We start from the raw sequence: 8700 nt of genomic DNA, 5'->3' as shown, positions 1-8700 counted from the left end.
TATGTTAGTTGCTTGTGTCAGCACAGTTCTTATGATAGCTTCACGGTCATTATTTGTTTATTGTTTTTGTACAGTTTACTTCGTGTTTTTTCGTCATCTATTAAATGATGCATTCACACCACGCTGCGCTTTGGTCCGCTTCTTACGACGATCGTGACAATAAGGTTCTTCAGAGCGATGCCAAAGTATCACACACACTCAACACCTTATTTTATGCAAATACGGTGTTGAGCCTTATTTGCATATATCCCCTGGGTGCCTTTTGAGTGAATTTTAGAATTACCAGTTCCACCCATGTGTAACAGTTTTTCTACCATCCCTCTCCTCGAACCAGGGACCCTCTGCACACATCAACAACTGCCTCCCACGAAGCATTGTTACCTATCGCTCCAAAAAAAGCCATGGCCCTTGCAAAACAAGGGAAACAACTACTTCAAGGTCTCAGCGAGTGACGCCACCGATTTGAAACGCAATTAGCGCGCACCCCGCTAACTAGCTAGACATTTCACATGGTCAGCGAATTCTTTGTGCAGGCTAAAGCCTGCGCTGACTTTGTGTTTAGCCAAGCTTATAGCAGCTAGCTAGCAAAGCTTGGTGATAACTACAGCTGGCTATCCTATCTAGCTGATATTTACCTGTCAAATCAGTTATGGCAAGATAGCAACAGCCAGTGTCCAGAATGTGTTTCATAAGACAGTCATTCTACAACACATTGCTACGAAAGTAGCTTGCAACTTAGTTTCAAAGTTCAACTGTGATTTGAATGCCCGGTGCAGTCACTCAACTGCACTACAACACAATATTCTATAACTGGCTAGTTTTGAATAAAAACATCTCTTGTCAAGGACCAGAGTCAACCAACCATGAAAAGGTAGGCTCTCTCTCCCTCAGTTATGCACATCAACAACTAATGCTAGGCAGATGAGCTCAAATCTAAAGAGGAAACCCGTTCAGCTATTTAAAGAGGAAACTTGTTCAGCTATTTGGCCATCAAAATTGCACTGTTAAATGATGGGGAATATTGTTGCCTGCTCATCCTGCAGTTTGCCTGCCATTGCATGCTTGTTCCAAACAACGTTTTGACAACTGAATGGGAACTTTCCTGCCCGCCTATTTGATCGATGCCAAATACATTTGATTGACAACTAAGGGGTGTGTTTATAAATTGGCTCCAGTGTGTCAGTGCACTCTTGGTCGTTCGTAAATTCAATGCGCTTTGCTCGCCGAGCACACATTGCACTATTGACACTGGACGCTCTGGCCGAGGAGCATGGTTGATCTCAGCATTCCTCACAATGGCAGTCAAGCACCCAAGCAAACTGGCTGAAGTTGGCTAGTTTCTAGCTACTTCCAGACACAAATGAGAGAACATTTGAGAACACCTCATTCTGATCATTTTACTCACCGTAGCAGGTTTTTAAAATATTTTTGTATTTAATCTTTATTTAACCAGGTAAGCTAGTTGAAACCAAACCGTGAAGCTTTAGGCTATGTGCCCTGAACAAAGTCAAAGTTAACTTCCCACAAAACAGGTGGGGGGGGGGGGGGATACCTAAGTATGGTTCTCAATCGATAGACAGCTGTCCCTGATTGAGAACCATACCAGGCCAAGATATAGAAATACAAAACATAGAAAAAAGGACATAGAATGACCACCCTAGTCACCCTGGCCTAACCAAAATAGAGAATAAAAAGCCTCTCTATGGCCAGGGCGTGACACAGGTGAATTAACACTCCTCAGTTAGCAGGCTCAAGCAAGCTAAAAGCCACATGGTAGCAAACACTAATTAGCAGAAATTGTTAAGTTACAAATAATTTAAACACACTTTGCTGTCGGCTACTATTTACTAGTTAACAAAAAAAATGTATGATCATGTATGTCATATACAATATATTCCCCCCACCCAGTTTTGGAATCAAAACTTACCAGAAAGCATATAGTCAGACAGTGTAGTGTGGGCTCAATAGCATCTCAGAGAGGGTTGCACAATACCTAGTATTGCCTTATGTGTATCCCACAAAAACGTTCACCGTTATAAGCAAATGTTTTGATGAATTTAAGCAAAATTCCCCAAATTCCAAGGCTTACCTTCCTATGGAAAATGTCCAGAAATTTTCCAGAAAGTTTCCGACCCTTTGCAACCCTTGAAGCAAATAGGCAGAGGGGAGCATCATTTCTTGGACTCTGTAATAATGGTATGGGAACAATAATGCATTTTATTTTGTAAAGTGGTTTCTTGCGTCAAAACACCACAACATTTTCAGTCATCTCCTTGTCTGAAGGACAAGTGGATAAACAGGTTAATAAGGATCTGCCCTTTTTTTTTAAAACATTTTTGCCGTAAATGACATACCCAAATCTAACTGCCTGTAGCTCAGGACCTGAAGCAAGGATATGCATATTCTTGATACCATTTGAAAGGAAACACTTTGAAGTTTGTGGAAATATGAAAATAATGTAGGAGAATATAAGAAATTAAATCTGGTAAAAGATAATACAAAGAAAAAATCCAAGACTTGTATCAAGTCTGCCCAAATGTGCCTAATTGGTTTATTGATACATTTTCATAACTATGCACTCTCCTCAAACAATAGCATGGGTATTATTTCACTGTAATAGCTACTGTAAATTGGACAGTGTAGTTAGATTAACAAGAATTTAAGCTTTCTACCCATATCAGATATGTCTACATCCTGAGAAATTTGTGTTACTCACAACCTCGTGCTTATCACATTAGCCTACGTTAGCTCAATCATCCTGCGGGGGGACACTGATCCTGTAGAGGTTATTAATGTCAAGCCCTGCATGTTTTTTTAAGTCTCATGGAATATAGTCCTACATTGAACACCACACATTGGCTGCTACTGTAGGGTGAATGATAAAACAGCCATTTCCATGTTAAAATGTTACGGGATGCTTTTTATCCATTGTTTTTATGGTAGGCCTACATTATAATCAAATAGCCAAAGTAGCCTACTTGGCCACTGTCAAAAATGTAACTTAAAACAGGTACAGCCTCAGTGTTCACAGTAAACGCGCGCTGGAAGTTGCACAGAATTTTCACAATGTTCAAATTTGCACTCAGCAGACCTGAAAAAAATTGGGGAACATTGCTGCCAACACTGCTCCACATAGTTTGAGCCAGGGTATAGTAGGCTCAGACTGAGGGGTTAACTTTGTCCGTGGCTCTGAGGCAAGCTACTGCGGCGATAGCTTTGTTGGAAGCGTCTGAAAACACATATAGCTCTGTACGTTTTGCCTTCGAGAGGGAGTTTGTGGTAAAGGTGCGTGAAATATGAAGCAGCTTCAGAAGCTGTAGTGAATTCCTCCATGCTTCCCATTCTTTCAGCTTTCCTTTGGGGAATGGTGAATCCCAATCGCAAGAGGAGAGTTCCCGCAGTATGGCTCTGTCTTGTGGTTATCGGATCTACCAGGCCGAGGCGGCTATTGACTGTTGACAGGACTACCACAAAGTGTGAATGGTTTTTCACTGACTGATACTCTGAAGGAAAATGTGTCCTTTGTTATTTCCCAGCATAATCCAAGACTGTGTTGCATTGGCCTGGTTTCACGTCCGATTCGATCTTGTGCAGTCGTAGGTGTGACTCTGCCAGCAATGTTTGTTTTCCGTAGCAGGTCGATGGCCTCTGTCTGTGGGCAGAGACTTGAGCCCATCATCTACGCAGAAGGGACTCTCCGGAAACTGTCGTGTGTCTGCTCATCTTCTTGTGCAACTCGCCTGAGCCCGTATTTGGCGACGGCAGGAGATGGGCTGTTGCCAAAGACGTGGACCTTTATCCTGTACTCGATTATGTCTTTTGTGACAATGTTGACTCGGTACCAGAAGAATCTTGGGTAGTTTCTGTGATCTTTTCTCACGATGAAACAATGAAATGTCTGCTGTTATTGCTACAGGTTCTTTCCTGAAACGGATGAGAACTCCAAGGAGGCTTTTGTTTAGGTCTGGACCTGTGCGCAGCACGTTGTTAAGGGAGAGATCGTACTGCTGTGCGTTGGGGTCAAAAGTCACCCTGATCTGGCTTGACCTTTGTGGATGGTAGACCCCGAAGGTCAGCAGATACCAACACACCGCTCCGTCTTTCAGTGGGGGCGCTGGCTTAGCATGGTTGTTTTCAAATACCTTCTCCATGAAGGTGACAAATTGCTCTTTCATGTCAGGCTTCCAGAGTGAACACTTGTTTGCAGTTGTTCGGAAGAGGAGGTCTGGGTGTTCTGAAGGGAAGAGGAGCTACCCAGCTGTGTTGTCTTTGTAAAACTCTTTGTCCATAGTCTTTAAAAAAAGACTGTCTGAAGGATAGAGCGGTCTTATTGTCGTTCTCTGTCCTGTCAAACACTGTATGTCCGAGATTGTCTTCAGCTGCTTTGTGAAAAGGACTTCATTTGAATGTATGGGAGAAATCATCCTGCTGCTCCCCGCCATAGCTCACCTTTTCTCTGGAGCGAAAGTAGCTCTGGTACGGAGTGAGGAAAGATGGCAATCCGTTCTCCAATACGTTCGTTTTGATGCTGCTCATGCTCAGCTTGTGAGTTTCCAGGCATATTTCACCCAATAGTACCCAGCCCAAGTCGAATCTCTGAACAAAGGGGGCATTGTGTTGTTTTCTCACTTCATGCACTATAACAATGTCTCTCCCCATGAACAGAATCTGGGCACTTTGATCCACTTTGGGGGTTCTCATGCGTGAGATTCTCATGGTAATATTCTCACTTCTCATGGGGCCACTGCTACGGCTGGAGATTAGGAATCTTGGGTCATTCCTAGATCTGGCTTCGCGGGAGATGTACCCTGTAAAGTAAGAATGGGGGAAGACATCCTTGTGTTGGTCTGCATACTTTATTTCCTGAAGGACCCACTTTTCCTGGAGGCCATATGGTAGCTTCTCAACTATAGGCATGACGCTGTGGGGGGTGTCCAGGTTGGCCAGACCAGGTAGGGATCCGTCTTCTTTTGCAGCCTGCACTTCTGTCAGAAGATGTCCAAGTTCTCCTATTTTGTAATAATCTTTGCTGGAGATTCTGGGAAAGGTGTCTAATCTTTTGAAGAGTGAGCTCTCAATGACTTGATGACCCATAGCACCGGTTATTGACATGGACTGGACGGATCCTTTTTACATGTTGCGCTGACTCCAGCTCTTCCCTCTGAGAGAGGTCGAGTCCTTGTATAGCACCAATGAATGATCAATGCCATGCCCTAAAGCTCTCAGGCCAGTCGTCAAACTGTGTGAGTCCTGTGTTCACTAGCTCACGACGTGCTAGGTACTTGGCAAAGTCTACCATTTTAGGTTGGGTCTGGTCTGCAGGAACTGGGTTGTGTTGGGGGCAGTAAGGCCGAGCTAGGGTGTCAAATGGATGGTCGTGAGCAATGCTATCTGACCGAAGTTCTCCCTTACGATGTGGGGCTTTAGCAGTGTACATTCCTGTCTGATTGGGGAGCAATGAGTTAAGCTTGGACAGTGCTGCACTATGGAATGTCCCTTTGTTTGCTTATCAGGGTGAATCTGCGGTTGTAGTCACGTGCGGTCGCCCATGTAGCTAGGGTGTTGTCTGAGTGGTTAGACGAGGGTGACCTGATGTCATCATGTGCTGGTCCTAGGTCTGGTAGGAAATGGTTGTGTAGCTCAGCTTTCTCCCTGACATATTCACCTGTGCATTCAGCTACGTCTTTTCATGATAGTGGTCTGCTAATTTTGTTGCTGAATACCTCAACTTCAAGTTCTGCAGCTGCTTCAAGTATTTCTCTCTCTCTCTCTCTCTCTCTGAAGGATGCTCATGTTCACGCTGCTTCTGCTCTGGCGCCAGCTCTGGCTGCTGCTGCTGGGTGCTGTTTGAACTGGTCACAGAAGCGAGGTTGTCCACTCTGGCCTCTACCATGTTGCAGGGTCCCCTGTGTGTGTGGATCCTTTGCAGTAGTAGCTGTGCCAGCTGGTCACTTGCTTTTTCACTATACTGTCCTCATGGTGTGTGTAACCATAATTTGACAGCCAGACAAACTCCATTCAAAAAGAAAAACCGAACCAGAGTCAGGAATACGCTTCCAAAAACCTCCAGTGTTTTATTGATGAACCGGTGTGAAACTGAAACATATAAAGGAATGTAATTACTGACGCAGCTTAAGCCTAATATATAAATACACAACACAATGCTTAGCCAACAACTGTGAAAATAACTTATTCTAAACACCAATAGTGCACAAAATTCACATTTACATAAGTAAAGCTAGCTGCTACATTAATTAACAGACATGCTAGGCTAGCAGGGTGATACACTTGACAAAAAAACGGAATTACAAACCATCTAGTACAAATACTCTCTGATACAACAAGATAAACATCTTAGAAAATTATTTGTACTTGCAAGCAATGCTTTCACAGGCTTTAACCTCTACTCTAACAAGTTGCGATCCACCATTAAAACCTGTTGCGACTCTAGGGGCAGTATTTTCATTTTTGAAATAAAACGTTCCCGTTTTAAACGGGATATTTTCTCAAGAGAAGATGCTAGAATATGCATATAATTGGCAGCTTTGGATAGAAAACACTCTAACGTTTCCAAAACTGTAAAGATATTGCCTGTGAGTATAACAGAACTGATGTTGCAGGCGAAAGCCTGAGAAAAATCCAATCCGGAAGTGCCCCATATTTTGAAAGCGCTGCGTTCCAATGAGTCGCTATTGACCTGTGAATGTGCTATCAACCAGCTTACACTTTCTACGTATTCTCCAAGGTGTCTACAGCATTGTGACGTAGTTTTACGCATTTATGTTGAAGAATAGCCGTAGGTGGCTACATTGCGTAAGTGGTCACCTGATGGCTCCCAGGGTGACTCTCGCGTAAAATACAGAGGTAGCCATTACTCCAATCGGTCCTACTGAAAAAGGATATATTATCAAATAGATATTTGAAAAACACCTTGAGGAATGATTATAAACAACGTTTGCCATGTTTCTGTCGATATTATGGAGCCAATTTGGAATATTTTTCACAGTTTTCGTGACTGCAATTTCCGAGCGATTTATCAGCCAAACGTGAAGAACAAACGGAGCTATTTCGCCTACAAAAATATTTTTGGAAAAAAGGAACTCAGGACTGGGAGTCTCGTGAGTGAAAATATCAGAAGATCATCAAAGGTAAACGATTTAATTTGATTGCTTTTCTGATTTCCGTGACCAAGTTACCTGCTGCTAGCTGAACAAAATGATATGCTATCGATAAACTTACACAAATGCTTGTCTAGCTTTGGCTATAAAGCATATTTTGAAAATCTAACAAAAGGCAAGCTGTGTCTCAATATATTTCATTTGTGATTTTCATGAATAGGAATATTTTCTAGGGATATTTATGTCCGTTGCGTTATGCTAATTATTGTCAGGCGATGATTACGCTCCCGCATGCGGGATGGGGAGTCAGTAGAGGTTTTAACAGGTCTGCGACCCGCTTTGGGTCACGACCCATACTTTAAGAAAGGCTGGTGTAGTGCATAAAATGTAGATTTACAAGAGGGCGTAGCAGTCAGATGATATTTTGTTTGTCTTGTCCCTTCCCGTGAATATATTGTTTTTCTTTGTATATATTTTGTATATATTTATTATATTTTTAATCTCAATTTCCATCTACGGACTGAACACACTCTCCTGCAACCAGCCTCACCCAATGTGGTAGGAATCTGCTATTTTTTTATACTTTAGAACCGGAACCCCCTTCAGCTAATTAGCTACTAGCTAGTAGTAGTAGCTTTTTCTCTACCACATCTCCGGATTCCTACCGCAAGCTCTGAACCTTTACTCCAGATCATCGAAACTAGCTAGCTGCTATCCAAGTGGCTACTCCTGGCTAACGTCTCTGTCCAGAAGCAAGCACCAGTTAGCCTGGAGCTAGGCCCATCTCCCGGCTAGCCGAAGAGATCCATCAGACAATTCCTGGGCTTCAAGGCCACGCTAGCTATCTGAATCGGCGTTCCTCCAGCTTGCCTAGCTACTCACTGAACACTATGATCACTTGGCTACACATGCCTCTCCCTAATGTCAAAATGCCTTGTCTATTGCTGTTTTGGTTAGTGATTTTTGTCTTCTTTCACTGTAGCACCTACAGCCCTGCTCAATATGCCTTAGCTAGCCCTTTTATTCCACCCCCCACACATGTGGTGACCTCACCTGGCTTAAATGGTGCCTCTAGAGACAAAACCTCTCTCATCGTCACTCAATGCCTAGGCTTATCTCCTCTGTACTCACATCCTACCATACCCTTGTCTGTACATTATGCCTTGAATTAATTTTTCCGCGCCCAACAATCTGCTCCTTTTACTCTCTGTTCCGAATGCACTAGATGACCAGTTCTTTTAGCCTTTAGCCGTACTCTTATCCTACTCCTCCTCTGGTCATGTAGAGGTGAACGCAGGCCCTGCAGCCCCCAGCATCACTCCCAATCCCCAGGCACTCTCATTTGTTGACTTCTGTAACCGTAAATGCATTGGTTTCATGCATGTTAACATTAGAAGCCTCCTCCCTAAGTTTGTTTTATTCACTGCTTTAGCACTCCGCCAACCCGGATGTCCTAGCCGTGTCTGAATCCTGGCTTAGGAAAGCCACAAAAAATCCTGACATTTCCACCCTAACTATAACATTTTCCGACAAGATAGAACTGCCAAAGGGGGCGTAGTTGCCTGGTTGCTCTTCAAAAGTG

Source organism: Oncorhynchus kisutch, linkage group LG10, assembly GCF_002021735.2.
Source record: "Oncorhynchus kisutch isolate 150728-3 linkage group LG10, Okis_V2, whole genome shotgun sequence".
Lineage (NCBI taxonomy): Eukaryota > Metazoa > Chordata > Actinopteri > Salmoniformes > Salmonidae > Oncorhynchus > Oncorhynchus kisutch.
The sequence above is the reverse complement of the archived record's forward strand: the minus strand, read 5'-3'. Positions refer to the sequence as shown.